We start from the raw sequence: 16,830 nt of genomic DNA on the forward strand, positions 1-16,830 counted from the left end.
TTCTGTGATGAAAAATGATGTTGAACGTGTTTTTTATATTTATTGGTCATTGGAATATCTTGTTTTGTGAAGGTCCTGGTTGGGTTTTCGGCCATCCCTTTACCATGCTGATGGGTTTTTCTTACTTACTTGTAGAACTGCTTTTTATATTCTGGGTATGGCTGCTTTTTTCAGGATAATTGAAGTTTCTTTTTTTAAATTTAAATTACTGTTTTTTTTTAATTGAGATGTAATTGACATATAACATCATATTAGTTTCAGTGTAGGACATGATTGGCTATGTTATATATTGTGAAATGATCACCATGATAAGTCTAATAACATCTATCACCATATTGTTACAATTTTTTTTTCTTATGAGAAGAACTTTTAAGATGTACTTTCTTAGCAGCTTTTAAATATGTAGACTTTATCATCAACTGTAGTCATCATGCTATACATTATCTTTCTAGGACTTATTTATTTCATAACTGGAAATTTGTACCTTTTGATCACCTTCACTAATTGAAATTCTTAGTTTATTTAAATGAAGCCTAATTTTCAAGCTTTTACTATATATTTTTTTCTGTTTAAGAAATCTTTGTCTATCTCAAAGTCATAAGAATACTCTTAGTTCTAGAGTTCTTTCTAGAAGTAGCTTTAGCCACTTTAGCTTTTACATTTAGATGTTATGATTCATTTCGATTTCATTTTTTTGGCCATAGTGAGAGAGGAGACAAGGGACATGTTTTGAGATGGATATCAAATTGTTCTAACACTTTTACTGAAGAGACCACTTAAAAAAAATTTTTTTTAGATGAACTGCCGTGGTGGTATTTCCAGAAGCCAGGTCACACTACATGCATAAGTTTCTTCTGGTTTCTCTATTTTGTTCCATTTATTCTTGCCAATATTATCGTTTGCCAGTACATTATTCTTCTAGCTTTCTTCTTCCTTCATATTGCCTTTGGTTATTCTAGTTCCTTGGAGTTTTTATAGAAATTTCAGAATCAGCCTTTCAATTTCTACAAAAAACAAATACACACAAACAAAAAAAATCTGCTAGGATTTTTATAGGCAATGCTTTGAATCTATAGATCACTTAGGAGAAGATTGATGTCTTAACAAGATTTAGCGTTCCAATCCATTAACATGCTATGTGCCTTCATTTTATTTAATTTCTCCTTTAAGTATTTTACAGTTTTCAATGCAGAGGGCTCACCTTTCATTAAATTTGCTCCTAAGAATGCAATGCTTTTTTGGTAACTTGTAAAAGGGGTTTGTTTTTATTATTTTCTTTGGAGTTATTTTTTGCTAGAACCTATTGTATATTAATCATGCATTAGAATATCATTAAATTCACATATAAATTATAATAATCATGTTATTCTGGATTTTCTACATATAAGTCAATAACATAATAAAAATTTGTATCTTCCAATTATTTATTTATTTAATTATTCTAAGTGTCTTGTTTTCCATTTCAGGGTGTATTAAAATTTTCACAATGACCTACAACATTTTCTTTAGAAACTTTTTTAGATATCTTTTCTCAAGTCAGGAAACTTCCTTCTCTTCCTCATTTGCTCATAGTTTCACCATGAATGAGTGTTAAATTTAACCAAGTTATTATTTTTTTCATATATTGTGAAGATAAGATTATTTTCCTCCTTATGAATGTACTGAAATGCACTGATTAATTTTGTATTTTACACCATATTTTAATTTTTTAAATGTTTTTGGTTTTTATTTATTAAAATCATGTTTAGGACTTTTGTCTGAGTTAATGAGGAATATTGTTCTATAATTTTTTTTGTAATGTCTTTGTCAAGATTTTATATCGTTATTTCGATTTCATGAAATACATTGGTAAGCATTCTTTTTTTTATTTTCTGAAACAGCTGCATAATATTCATCTTCTTTCTATCTTAAATGTTTAGACAAATTCACCAGCACAGCTACCTGGACCTGGAATTTTCCATAAAGGAAGAATCCTTTTTATTAATTAAATTTCTTTAACAGATTCAGAAACATTCATATCTTCTATTTCTTGTGTCAGTTATGTAAAGCTGTGTTGTGCAAAGAATATGTACATTTCATCAACATTTTCAGATGTATTGGTATATAATTCATTGTAGTCTATTAATGGCTGAAAGATCAATAGTGATATTCCCTCTTTTGTTTCTAATTTTGATTATTGATTATTTTCATTTTATTTTTTCTATTATCAGAGTTTAATTTTTTTTCATTTTTCTCCAGAACTAACTTTTGTCTTTATAGATTTTTCTTTCATGTAGATATGAATTTATTTAATCTATTTTTGCTTTAACTTGATTAATTTATTTATTCAAGCTATTTGAGTTTACTTGACTATTCTTTTTTCCAGTCTTGACAGTGAAGTTCAGATCATTTATTTTTATTTTTTCTTTTCCAATAAATACATTAAGAATCAGAATTTCTCCTTAAATTCTGCTTTAGCCTCATCCAACAAACTCATTGCCTTGTCATTTTGATTGTTAATGTAAACTCTATGTGTCTTTAACCTAGTTTGTCTGTGCTACTAATTCTATAGCTTCCCTTCTAATACATTACTTCCTGCTTATAATTTCTGTTCCTTGCTTTCTTTATTAACATCTTTCAGATTTGGAGTCTAACCACCAAATAATGGCTCTCTGTCTCTTGTTTTGTGTTCCAAATTCGTGTGAGCAATTGTGACAGAAATTGTCAACTACTGAATATTGGACACCATTTAACTTGTGTCTACCTTTGTATCAGCCCACATTTCTGGTCTTGGTAGCCAGGGTGGGTGGAGAAATCAGTGATTCCAAACTGTATTAGCTTGCCAGGTCTGCTGTAATAAAATATCACAAAAGCGGGTGCTTAACCAATAGAAATTTATTGTCTCACATATCTGAGGGCTAGGAGTCAAAATGTTAGCCTGGTTACCTCCATCTGAAGGCTGTGAATGTGAGGAAACATGGTTCTCTCCTAGTTCCTGTGATATGCAGGCAGACTTTGACATTTCTTGGCTTATATGTATTTATTTTCATTTTCACTATTTTTTTTCCCTATGGGTATGTCTGTATCCAAATTTCCCCTTTTTATGAGGATGCCATTCATTCACTCGCAATGAGCTAATTTCCAAGTAAAGTCATACCTTGAAGCAGTGAAGATTGGGAATTCAACGAGGGTGGGGGTGGGGGTGGGGTGGTGGGGAGGTAGAGGCTGGAGATAGAAATTCAACCAATAACATCACCCAGAGATGCTACTCCTAAGAAAAAAGGATCATGGAGTATCGTAATTATTATTACCTTTATTATTATTTAGCACTTATTTTGTAAGAATATTTTAAAAACTAGATCAATCATCAAAAAAAAAAAAAAAGGCATGAGGCATTGTGATTATTTTTCCGTTGTTTAATCAACTTCAACTTTATCCTCTATACTCGGTGATCCTGGTGCTATGACTCTAAGAACTACATTTCTCACACTTATTTGCCATTTGGTTTCTGTTTGATTCTGCCAAAAATCATTAAAGGACGATTGGCAGGTAGGATGTATTATATGTTTAGTCCAGGCACATAAATAAAAGGAACTAAACAAAAGCAGAAGGAGCATCCTGAAGCTTATAAAATAAAATCGATTCTTAGAGGAGGAAGAGGGCCAGATGATGAGGAGCTGCTGAATAAGAAAAACGTGGTTATTATCTAAGAGCATAAGAAGTCCAAAGAAAAGTTGTCCATGTGAAAAATAAGTCTGGTCATATGTGGTACTAGTGACTGAGTAATCCCAGTTCAGTCAAATCATCTTAGTGATGGAAATGGATGTGCATGGAAATTAGGTTCTTCTATTATCCACTGAGTGACTTTCTTCTCTGCTTTGCTAAGTCATCAACTGAATCAATGTCCCAGATGGATGTGAATGATAGGCGACGGCTTGAGTGCAGTATTGTGTAGCAGCTGGTGGGGAAATGGGGGAAAATCAAGTATTTAGCTTCTGTTGCAGGTATCAATAGAATGTGATCTTTTTAAAACATCAGGAGATGATTCAGATGATGACAAAACCCAGTAAAGTCCATTAAGATGATCAGAGTTCAAAGTAGGTATTTTTTGCACCCAACCCAGGGATAATATATATCCCTAACACGCTGACCAGTTTTTGTTGTTGATGTTGTTAGACATGCAGAAACTAAGTTTGTCAGTAAGTAAAGCTGTTGATTTCACCTTCAGAAATTTATTGGAAAATTTTCCTTATCTAACAAATAAATGTTATGCCCATTCATAAACCTTCATAATTTGAGGTATAAACTTCTCTTTTAAATAATGGCCTGGGGGCACATGGGTGACTCAGTCAGTTACACATCTGCCTTCAGCTCAGGTCATGATCCCAGGGTCCTGGGATAAAGTCCAGCATTAAGCTTCTTGCTCAGAGAGGAGTCTGCTTCTCCCTCTTCCCCTCCTCACTGCTTGTGCTCTCGCTATCTCTCTTTCTCATATAAATAAGATCTTTAAAAAAAAAATTTAACTAGCATGTGTTTTGTTTTTTGATGTGTGGTGAAAACCCCAGTTAATTATTTTCTCTATTTGAATAATGAATTTCCCTATTGCCACTTAAGTAATTTACTTATGTTGTGATAATTCTTGGATTGCATGTAATGTATTCATATTCTAGGTGTGCTTCTGTCCTGTAACTCCTCTGACATTTATCTGCCTTTCTATTTTTTTTTTTCCTGGCACCAATGATTTTATATTATTGTCTTTAGAAGTTGACAGTTTTACATATTATAAATAAGAGTGGGTATAATTAATTATCTCTTTTTAAGGGTAAGGAAAAGCAAATTAATAAATGCCCTAGTTTTTTTGACCTGATTGTCTATTAGGCAGGGTAAGTGGCAAGGGACTGCCAGAGCAAACCTAAAACTACTATGCCTCAACCTAGAATGTTGGGAGATTTGGAGGATTCTGGCAGAAAATCTTATAGAGTGGGACCTCACACTCACAGTGGTGGTGATTCCTCAAACTGCAAAAGGAAAATCAAGGAAAGTAGAAACTCATAAATGAACTTTTAGTTAAATTTAACTATTAATAAGGACTCTGCTGAGGGAAAAGGTGAGTTCACACATCCCAGGAAAAAAATGGAAAAGAAATATTGTCACCCAGAGATTTCCCTTAACCTTATCTTCCTACATCCCTGAGAGGTGAAGCTTACCTATATGAAGCTGCCAGATGTGACTGGGACACCTGAAAGACCTAGATTCTTTGGCTTCATTTTCCTCATTTAATTCACAGCCTCACACCACCACTCACACTGCAGCAGTGATTATAGCTTTGAGGTTCTGACAGTGATCTCTTAGAAGACTCCGAGACCTCAGGGGAGGCACCCACACTAAGGTACCAGTCATTGAACAGTTAGAACATACTCTTCTTCTCATTTATCTCTCAGAGAAAGCAAGTTACATCGGAAAAATCAAATGTTCCTAACCCAGTAAAAGGACCTCTGTTTTCTAGGACATTCCTCTTGAGATAGTTTTAATAAACCCACATCCAAGGGAAGGAGTTAAAGAAGAGAGATTCCTTGGGGGTAGACTTTTGACATTCATTGATACATATATATTATGTAACACTGAGGTAACAGTTATTATTTATATGTGTTTGTGTCAAAATTCGAGTCCCAAAGAGTTTAAAGAATTATTCCCATTCAAATAAAGACAATGACTATTAAATTATCAACTGAGTAAATGATTATGATATTTAAAATAACAGTCAGAAATATGACTTTTAACTCCTTTCGTATTTAACATTCTATCTATAAAACCATACTGCCTCATTGCTCATTATAAAGTAATAATAGTTCCTGGCTTGTAAATCCCTTGACCTGGTCAAGCTTATTTCCTACATTTTAAATTCTGTGCTCAAGAATTACTAACCTCCACAAATCTTCTAATCATAGTAATTATAAGAGTAAAACTTTGACAAAATTAGATGATGGACTTTATCAAATCAGAGAAAATTAGGCAATATAATATTGTAATCTTAATAAGGGCAAATGGAACGACATACTATTCCTCTACAAGTTCTTGATTAGGAAAGATTTCTGGACTCCTCTTACAGTATTTTTAAGACAGTCAAATTAGAATGGAATATTGCTTAAGTGAAAATATGAGTGTATGAAAATTAGCTTAGGATGAGTTTTTCCAGTTTTTATTAGAACAGCCAGATCTACAGCCTACAAAAGAACACAGCACTTTATATAAACTGTTTAGAATATAAGGATTCCTTGTCTTATCTAAATATTTAGAGAACATCTAATGGGATGCACATATATTGTGTGTGGTGTGAGTGTGTGTGCTCATACATGATATACATAGGTTTCTTAACTATCTTATTTGAGTACCTATTTTAGTCTTTCCAAACCATCCATCCATCCTAAACATTTAAACACCTCCACTACATGTCAAGAATACAGAGAACATTTTGAAATTTTGGCACAGGATTGTCTTTTTGTTCTGAAATATTGCTCTCTCTTTTCTAGCTTCTTATTATATGTTTTCTTTTCTACAATCTCTCCTTGGATATGTTTATTTCTCATTAAAACTTTGAGGTAGAATAATTATTAGGATATTACTTTATATATCTTTTTTTCTCTTTATTTTTTGTCCTTATTCCATTTTGAAGAAGGTGGCCAGGACTTTTTGAGGAAAATTTTCCTTAAGGCAAGGCTAAAATGAGAATTTGTATACAGAAATCTTCCTTTTGGCTTTTTGTTTTATAAAACTTGGACTAACCAAAAACATAATGATAAAAGCTTTCAGAAAAAGAGTGAAAGAAGGGTACAGTTAAAAAAAAAAAAGAGAAGTGATTCTGAGGTCCTGGGAAGAGGTTGACTATGTTGCCAATTCATCTTATACTTATTAGGAACTATATCATGTCCCATGGAACAATTTAGGAAGGTGGCAGAAAACAAAATTACCATCCTTGGAAGAGATACGAAAAGACAGTACAATTCAAGGGACCACTGTGAGCTTGAATTCTGAAGATGGCAGGGTTCAAAACAATGTACTGGAGGCCAATATACTGCTTTTCCAGTGAAGACTGTAGACCCATTTTCTACTTTTCCATAGTCTCTTAGGTTGTGGACAGGACATAAATGGAATCCAACAATAACCATAAAATGGGTTATAATTTAGTTAAAGGAAAGTATTAAAAGTAGAATATTTCTTACAGACCTTAGTTTGGAGTCTAATTCATACACAATCCGAATTCATCTTCTACAATTGCTCATTAGTGAACTTTAAGAAACATTTGCTTCCTCCTTAAAAACAAGTTTTTGGTAGAGGCATGATGTGGATGTAATATAATATTAAATAATGTTTAGTGGGTTTGTCGAATGATCAATGAAAATTTTGGAACTATAGTTATACAGTTGTCCTATGATGTCACATGGTAAATCATTTTGTAAAAATAGCTCAATACAATATATCAGTGTTTTAGTTTCATTTTAAAACTTCAGTTAAAAAGTGTCATGTCTTCAAATGTTCTCTTTGAATTGTTGGTTTATAGTTAGGTACTATTTCAAATAGTGAAACTATTTCCTTATATTATTTCATATATAACTACAAATGTCATCCATATTTTTCTAATTTTATTTAAAAGTAAAAAAATAATAACAAGAATAAATGAACAATATTTTTCTTCTCTTTCCACTTATATCACTTACTCTGGTGCTTCGTGTAATTTTATGATTTCATCTTCTAAGTCTGTTCTTATCTTTTAAAAATGTCTTTGCCATCCATGTTTTTTTTTTCATTTTTGTCTTGTATTAAAGGCTTTACTGAAGAAAATTATGAGATTTGAATTAAGCCTAAGTTAATTCATTTATTATATGTAAAAATATTTCTCATAAGCATGAACACTCCAAACTAAAGTTAATTTTCACCAAGTAAAAAACTCTGAATAATACTGTCTTCTATAAATAATTATAAAGATAAAGAAAACCTATAAATCATGCTAGATATAAACCAAAACTATATTTTACATGATATACAATATTTTTATTTAATGGAAATATTTATTATTTAATGGAAGTCAATTTCCCATTGAAAATATATTGCTTACCATAAGTATTTTATAGAGCTTCCTTAACCTATCTTGCCTGTGCTGTTCCAACTACCTAGTTTTCTTCCAAAATTTATTTAATCTTTTTTTATAACTATAAACATTTCCTGAGGTGTTCAGTAACATTGACCTCTTACTTTCTTGAATATCATTAATGTTATCCATTTTATAGAATTTATCCCTAAGTGTGATACTAGGTGTATGCTTTTAAATTTTCTCCATGTAAAGTTTAAAGCAGGAACTTATTCTAGAATTTTTCAGGCCAAATGAATTTTTTCCCTTATATACAAAATAAAAGCAACATAATAAAATTGAGACAATTAATAAGTCTGTACAAATATTGTTTATCTTCACCAAATTTAGTATTTATGTAATATTAAGTATGTACAATTAATAAGAAAATACCTTTTTTGAAAATGGTCAATGAGCAGGTTTATCTATTTTATTTATTTATTTATTCATTATTTAAATAAATTATTTATTTATTCATTCATTTATTTATTCTAGTAAAATTTATTGAGGTCTTATTATATACTAGCTACTGGCCTAGTTTCTAGGAATTTAATGGAGCCTGCCTTCATGAAACTTACTTTTCTTGTGGGAATACAGATAATTTAAAAATAAATAAAATGACATTAAATAGGAAAATTTTTATAAAGAAACCTTTACACTGTGCTATAAAGATATAACAGGAAAAGGATGGAAACCCAGTAACATTACAATTAAAAGGTCATGCATTCATAGAGCTTGGAAAAGTACTTTTCATGTAGACTCATTAAGAAAACAAAATTAATTTTTCTAGAAGTCTCAGCAAGTCAGTATAGCTAGGGCTTAGTGACCCAGGTAGATAGTGGTGATAGATGAAGTTGGATCAGATGATGAAGGCCTTTTGTCAGTTACAGAAAGCTATTGATGGCTTTTTAAGCAGATGAATAGCATGTGGCCACATTCTTTTTTTTTTTTTTTTTAAGATATTTACTTATTTATTTATTTGACACAGAGAGAGATCACAAGTAGGCAGAGAGGCAGGCAGAGAGAGAGGAGGAAGTAGGCTCCCCACTGAGCAGAGAGCCTGATGCATGGCTCCATCATCCCAGACCCATGAGCCACCCAGGTGCCCCATGAGGCCACATTCTTAAGAGATACCTTTGGCTTCTTCAAAAGACTAGGTAGGTAGCTATTGCCATAGTGTAGGCAAAACTTAAGGCAACTGGCACTAGGAAGACATGTAAGAAGTTGAGTAAAAGTGAATACTAAAGTAAATTTTGATTGTAGAAACATGAGAACTTGCTGAAAATTTGGACATAAGTAAGAAAGTAAATGGAGAAAACAATGATGAGTCTAAGTCCTGGCATTGTCACATTAGTATATACTGGAATATACTGAGATGTATATAAGGCTGGGGTAAAGTTAGTGGGTGGAATAATTAAAGGTACAGTTCTGGACCATCTAAATTTAAGATCTTACCTTTTTTTCTAAGTAAGAATATGAAATAGGCAGTTATGATGAAGGAACAGAGGGCAAACTTAGGACAAAACAAAAGCTGACACCCCACAACACTCCCCCCTCTCAGATGGGATATATGTGACATTTCTCACGCACGCCTGACTGTCTTAAAGCTAAGGAAAGGAAAAACAAATAGTTAACTTATGGAAATCACAATCCTGCAAGGCATGAGTCTCCCTCAGTTTACAAATGTCTTAGCAATCTATAAGAGCAAAGCATTTCTATCAGTAACCTTGCTTCCAGAAGGAAATGTAGATACAATTAAATGTCCTTATAATCTGCAGCTCATTGATAGATACTTGAAGCAGGTGGAATGTAATGTTCCCAGGAATTTCACAACTATTTTCATGTTAATGCTTTGCTAGAGGGAAAACAACATTAACTTAATAATGAAAAGTCCTCTGTATCCTGTGAGTCTTCTTTAACATTCAAAAATTCTTTTTAAACCTCCCTTTCCCTTACCTCCCTTAATCCCATAGTATATGATCAGTCACCCTTTATACCCCCAGGGCAGCAGCTCTTTCTGCCCACAGGTCCTATCCCTGTACCTTAATAAACCACCATTTTGCACCAAAGACATCTCAAGAATTCTTTCTTGGTTGTGGGTTCTAGACTTCACGCCACTGAACTTCATGTATATTCCAAAACCCTATCAGTTACATGTGTATAACAGCCATTCAGGACAGATGTCTGCACAGAGTTCAATTTAAAAATTATAAATCTATATATGGCCTTCCAAGTAGTGGGACTCATTGATATTAATTGGTATATATCTGAAGAAATGGATGAGCTGAATAGCCTTTAGGTAATATTTTAAAACATTGTTTTCCTTAAAATTTTTTGATAGCTCTTATAGGCAAATATTTTCATATATATTATTATATTCAATCATAAGTCCTAAGAAACAAATATATAAAAGGAAACAAATAGCTTTTAATTAACAATTAGCGCAGTGTGAGTGTACAATATTACTTGGATAGGAAAAAACTAAACAAATAAACCTAGTACAGTTGTAAAACATTAACATAAGTAGGATGTCTGGAATGGTGAGAGTCCCATTGTATTACTCAGACCTTACCTGCATCACTGATTCAAATTCTGGCCACCTTAATTTTAGATAAGTATTTGCAGACAAGCAGTTCAAGAGGCAAAGCACAAGGATGATTTCAAAATGCTAGCTGTATTTTATTTTTTAAAAATGGTTAAAGTAATTGGAGAGGCTCAATTTTGAGGTCATAGGATGATAGAACTTAAAAGCCAGCTTCCAAAATCTCTGAACAGATACTGTAAAAGAGCTACACCAGTTGTATGTGTGTGCTGATGTATGAGGCAGAACTAGGGTCAACGTATACAATGTAGAAGAAGACAGAGTTCTACTAATTAGAAGGAAAAATTATCTAGTAGTCAGAAATTTCAAAAATGGGAGAGCCTTTTTCAGAAAGTAATGGATTCATGTCCTTGGAGAAATGTTAATAAGAAAAGATACAGGTGAGAGATGATCCAACTTTTGAATACATAGTTGTAGTAAGTGATGATAAGATCCATTAGAACACTAAAACTCTGTCATTTGGGTCAGCATTCAAAGCCCTTCTTACTTTTTAATATTAATTTATTCAACTTGTTTTCAATCAAATACTACTATACCCTAAGTGCATATTTAAGCATTGGATGATACAGCAGTAAGTAAGAAAGGGAAGGTTCCTTTGAAGCACAGTCTAGGAGGAGTTAGTTGGTGGATAGAGATTAACACTAAAAAATCTCCATACCACAGGAGGAAATTTTTTTTTTTTTTTTTAAAGAGAGAGTGCATAAGCTTGGGTAATGGGGTGGGGCAGGGGAAGAGGGCGAGAGAGAAACTTAAGGAGGTTCCACACCCAGAGTAGAGCCTGATGTCCGTTCAATCTCAAGACACTGGGCTGAAATCAAGAGACAGATGCTTAACTGACTGAGCCACCCAAGCACCCCTGAAGGAAAGTCTTTGATTGACAGGGGCTTATGCCTGCCTATGAGGATTGCTGCATTTACTCTCTCATTTAGTGGGCTCTGTCTTGGGGTCTCCTGTGTCTCTCACTTCCTGCCATTGAATTCATCTTTACAGGGTTGTCCCTGATGATTGCTCTCAGATCATTGGGTATAGAGCATCCTTTGCCTTTTTAGTATGAGTGTCACTTAAGTTTCTATTCTGATGTTATGAATACTATAGTTACACTAACAGATAATAGGATTGTAGGTGGGACATATTAAAGCCATGGACACAAACACAATCAGCCAAAGATGACTCCTCTAATTAGAAACATCATCATATTAAAAATTCAGTTTCAAAGTTACTAAAGATGTGTGTCTCAAAACCTGATCTGAAAAGCAACTACATTAAAAAATATATATATACTTGTTTAAAATACAGATTTCTGCTCCTTTGAGTCACAGATGAATGCTTGTGGAGAGACACTATCAATAATTATTTTGAAGATTTATTTATATTAGAGAGAGAGAGAGTACACATGGTGTGGGAGCAGTGGTAGGGAGAGGGAGAGAAGTCTTCAAGCAGACTCCTGCTGAGCACAGAGTCTGACTGAGGGTTCATTCAATCCCTGGTCCCTGAGATTATGACTTGAGCCAAAATCAGGATTCAAATGCTTAACTGGCTGAGCCACCCAGGTGCCCCTTTCAATCACCATTTTGAACAAACTTTTCAGGGATGTGTATACATACTAGTGTTTTCAAACCTCCATATTAAAAAGTAAGAACTCAACCACCTTGAAAAATTATATGAATAGCTTAAAGGGAAGTTTCTTAGAAACATTAAAAAATATAGAACCTCCAATTACAAGAGCCAAAGAAAAGAAGACATGACTCCTGCAGACCCATGGCTGCAGGACCTAGAGTAAATTTAGGGGATTTCTCATCCTCCTCACAATTATAAATAAGGCATACAGACCACACTTTCCCTTATTCTAGCCAACATGTGATGCCTCTGGAGAGGTGATTCTGTTGATATCTAACAACATAATATAAAAAGGGATCAGATAAAAGCTAGAACTGGTTTTCTAAAAAACAGTGTTTCTACAGTGGCCTACAGGAATTTATAAAAAGTTTTAAAAATGACTTATTAATTGCTCTTAAACATGGCCATATTGTATGCTAATTGTCACAAGCATACTTGTGCAATCTTCCTATCTAAATTGTAAGTTCCTCAAGGAAACCTTCTTTAATAACCTTCTTGTATATAAATATTCAACACATAGTAAATGCTTAATAAATATTCAGTTTCACATGATGCGGGGACAATGAAAGTTATAGACTGTTGGCCAAATGAGGACCTTTCTAAAGTAAGTCAGAAATAAAAACAAGCCCTTAATATATATTATAGTTAGATCTATACAGACAATGGGATTTAGCTGTATTCATTATTCATCATCACTAAATATCTTATATTGCAGGAGACAGAAAGAAAGAGGAAGACAGAGAGAGGGAGGAAGGGAAGAAAGGAAGGAGGGACGGAAAGAGGAGAGAAAGAAAGAGATGGATAGAGAGACACTTATGGACTTGATTTATTTTTTTTATTTTATAAAATGATGAACTGGGACTTCTCCTTGGATAGCATAGAGTAGGTGGAGTTATTTAAAGTGAACCCTCTGCTCAGGCATCTGGACACTTCAGATGGAGTTCATCCTGTATGGTGGGCCAAGGCCCTGAAGCCATCTCTGTGCAAGGTGCCAAGGGTTCATGAAGGTTCTGATGCAGGCCCCTGCCTATTTGTGAGCCACTGAGGAAGGACCCTGCTTGGTCCCCAGGCACACCCTTCTGCAGTTTTCATAGGTGCTAACAAGAACATCACCTTCTCCACCAGACAGTGCTCCACCCCCACATGCTCTAAGCTGAAACCTCAGCCCTCCACTCTGGGACAAACACTGAGGCCCTTGTTTACAGGTCATCAATGTTTCACCAAACAAATTCCATGATGCTGTTCAAATACAAGTTACAAAACCTTGATTTATTTATTTATTTTTACCATTAAAATAAGAAAAAAAATGAAAGCAATAGATTGTAAAAATCCACTTACCAATATCTTGAAGACAGGAGAGCCCCTGATTAAAATCTGCATGACTTTTTAGAGAACACGGTGAATTAGATTTATTTAAGGTCTCCAATGACACAGTGACGGGCCTTGCAGATCAAGAGAAGTGTTACCTCCAATGTCACTTGGTTTTAGTAGTTTAGATTCTAAATTTATGACAAAATTAAAAATTAGGTGTAAGCATTCAATACAAAGCAAAAAGCTAAGTGGTGGTTAAGTGAGGGAAGCAGTCTCTCTGTTTGGAGGCAGAACTTTTCCAGTATTTTTCTCTGTATCTTTTAATCAAACTAGTCAGACTTGGCATATCTACACGGTGTTGTAATTGGAACAACTAATCCTCATGGATGCCTATAATTACACTGTCATGTAAATTAGTTGTGGCTGATTGGTTGGACTCAAGGTCAGAATTATTTTCTAATGCTTCCACCACAGAAAATCTAGACAGAGTCTGAATGATGTTATGAACACTATACAACTACATCCACATATGCCAAAGCTCAAGGGACAGACTTTACTAACTCTGACTACAAGTCTGAGAGTCATTTGTGCAATACACATGGAACACAATATCTTGTGAGTTCAAAGGTAAGGTCTTAGAGAATCCTATAATGATGTTCACAAAAGAAGAAGTACGCTTTTGAGATATTGTAAGTCCTTAGAATGGATGACTGCAAATTCACAGGGGAATCAGATTTATACCCAACTACTTCAAAGATCAATGTTTAAGGAAATATAGATACTGTTTTCAGTTTTAAAGTTCCTACTGGAGACATTAGCCATAGGAGATTAAGTTCATAAATTTAAACGGAGAGATTCAATTGCCAAATATTTAAGAACCAGATTAAAAAGATTAACAGAACTGAAGGATTTAGTACAGTGCAGTATGTTCTTTCTCATGCATACATCAACGATATGGTACTTAATGAGTTTTATTTCTCTAGGTATAGCAGGAGAAGGAATTATGAAACTGTGCAATTAGAATCTATGATTTTTTTTTTTCTGGTGATTCCATCTTCAGTTCACTTCCTAAGTCTAGGATGCTCTCTTGAAGAAAGTGGAAACTGCCTATCATCTATGTAGCCAGCATTCTTGACATCTGCTGTCTGTCCATCTGTCAATGTCTTTCTATTCACCTACCCATCTATCTACCCACTGTCATATATCAGAAAAGATTTCGTTTGGTTCTTTGATATGTTCTTAGGAAAATAGTGTACAAAAATTGGCAGTGTGCAAATTTGCATTGGGTTAGATTTGACATTTGTGAAAATAGTTCCATCTTAAGGAGGCAATATTTCCTTGGAAAAAAATAAATCGTGTAATATTGAATGATTAAGAAGCTTAGAGGCAATACACAATGATTATTTGATTATATCTAAAGAAGAAATCTAATTTAATGAAAAAAAGAGTGATAACACCATGCCAGGCTACTGCAGAGACACTTCTATTGCGGTGGTGGCACCATCACATTGTATTCCCCTTCAGCACTCTGAACAGAATTTCCATTAACTCTCCTAATTGCTTTTACATGTAGGACAAGGGTTTTCAACTCTCCAACAGTTTGTTTAACAATAATTCACTCAAAAAGTCATCCATGTGGAGGTCTCTATAACAATGTAAAGTTCTCCCTAGTGTGTAGCAGGTAATTATTTTTTTCAAGTTGAGTTGGACAATAATCTTTGTGTAAACAAGACATTCCTACGCAGTCTGTTGATGATTGTTAATTAATTTTTGCCTATTGATGTAAATACAAAATTTCATTTAGAGGCTGTGAATTGTATGAAATATTAATTACATTATAGAAGTTTCAGAGCACCACAGAATGATAACAAAAGTGGGCATTGATAAGCTTCTAATAGCAACCCATTCACTGGAGCTATTATTTTCATAACCCCTTATTTTTCATTAGTTATCTGTCAGTTTATAATATAGTTGTTAATTGGAGTAGAAACAGAATGTGTGAACTCTGTTTTCCCAATTGTATCCGTGAGTTATACAGAAAGACAAACATATACATACATATGCATTGCCTTTTCAAGGCTTACAAAGCTAACAAGATAGAACCAAAAATGTGAGAAAACATAAGAGAGATCTCACCACAGTCTCAGGGGGCAGTCTTTTGACAGCCCTCCATGAATAAGGAGAAGCCTGATGACCTAACTGACTACCAAGTAGAGGGAAATCCCAGATGAATAAAATCATTTTGTGCCCATCCAGTGTAAACAAGTTGGAATGGAAAAATGATAAGCTGTTTTTGTTCAAGGAAAGTATAAAACACGCAGAAGAAAAGAAGCTCTCTCCTACTTTCCAAAATTTAACCTTGAATGAGCCTTTTTAATGAAACTACTTTATTATTTAAAAAAATACTCATTTGTCCAAGCATTGTGGTACCAATTATCATACTTTAATAATTTTGCAAAAAAAACCCTTGATAATAGAATTAGAAGAAAATTTTATAGTTTTATAGTTTACTGACACTCTTATGCAATAATAATCCATTAAAAGATAAATAATATGTACATTTCATTTAACATATATTTTTAACCGTATTTTAACCATATTTAAAAAGCCGAATTTAGTCTTCTTTGTCTAGTATTAAGTACTATAATAATATATACATATTATATACATATATATGTATATGCTGGTCACGTCTATCATACTTAGAAACTGACCTCTTAACATTTGTCAGAATGATATTTTAAAAAATTACCTGGAACTTAAATAAAGTAAAATAAATTTCCATATTTTCTATAATTTTAGTGAGATAAATTCATTTTTTTAAAGAGTTTATTTATTATTTGAGGGAGTGGCAGGCAGAGGGAGAAGCAGGCTCCCCACAGAGCAGGAACTGAATGGGGGGGCTCAATACCAGCACCCTAGGATCATGACCTTAGCTAAAGGCAGATGCTTAATGGACTGAGCCACCCAGGCCTCTCCGGCCAATTCATTTTTTTTTTTAATTCATTTTTATTAGCAAAAGAAAGCTAAAGAGCCATTGCAACGAGCCGTCTTTGAAAACTGTAACTCTAGAAAATATCCCTTGGTTAGTTGCGATGATTGAATGTCCATTTCCTTCATAGGATGGAAAATGTAAAGCTTTCGTGTTTTATTAAACTTTAATTTAATAATTATTTCATGAAAGCTAAATAAGGCC

Source organism: Mustela putorius, unplaced genomic scaffold (assembly GCF_011764305.1).
Source record: "Mustela putorius furo isolate JIRA1106 unplaced genomic scaffold, ASM1176430v1.1 tig00000450_pilon_pilon_pilon, whole genome shotgun sequence".
NCBI lineage: Eukaryota > Metazoa > Chordata > Mammalia > Carnivora > Mustelidae > Mustela > Mustela putorius.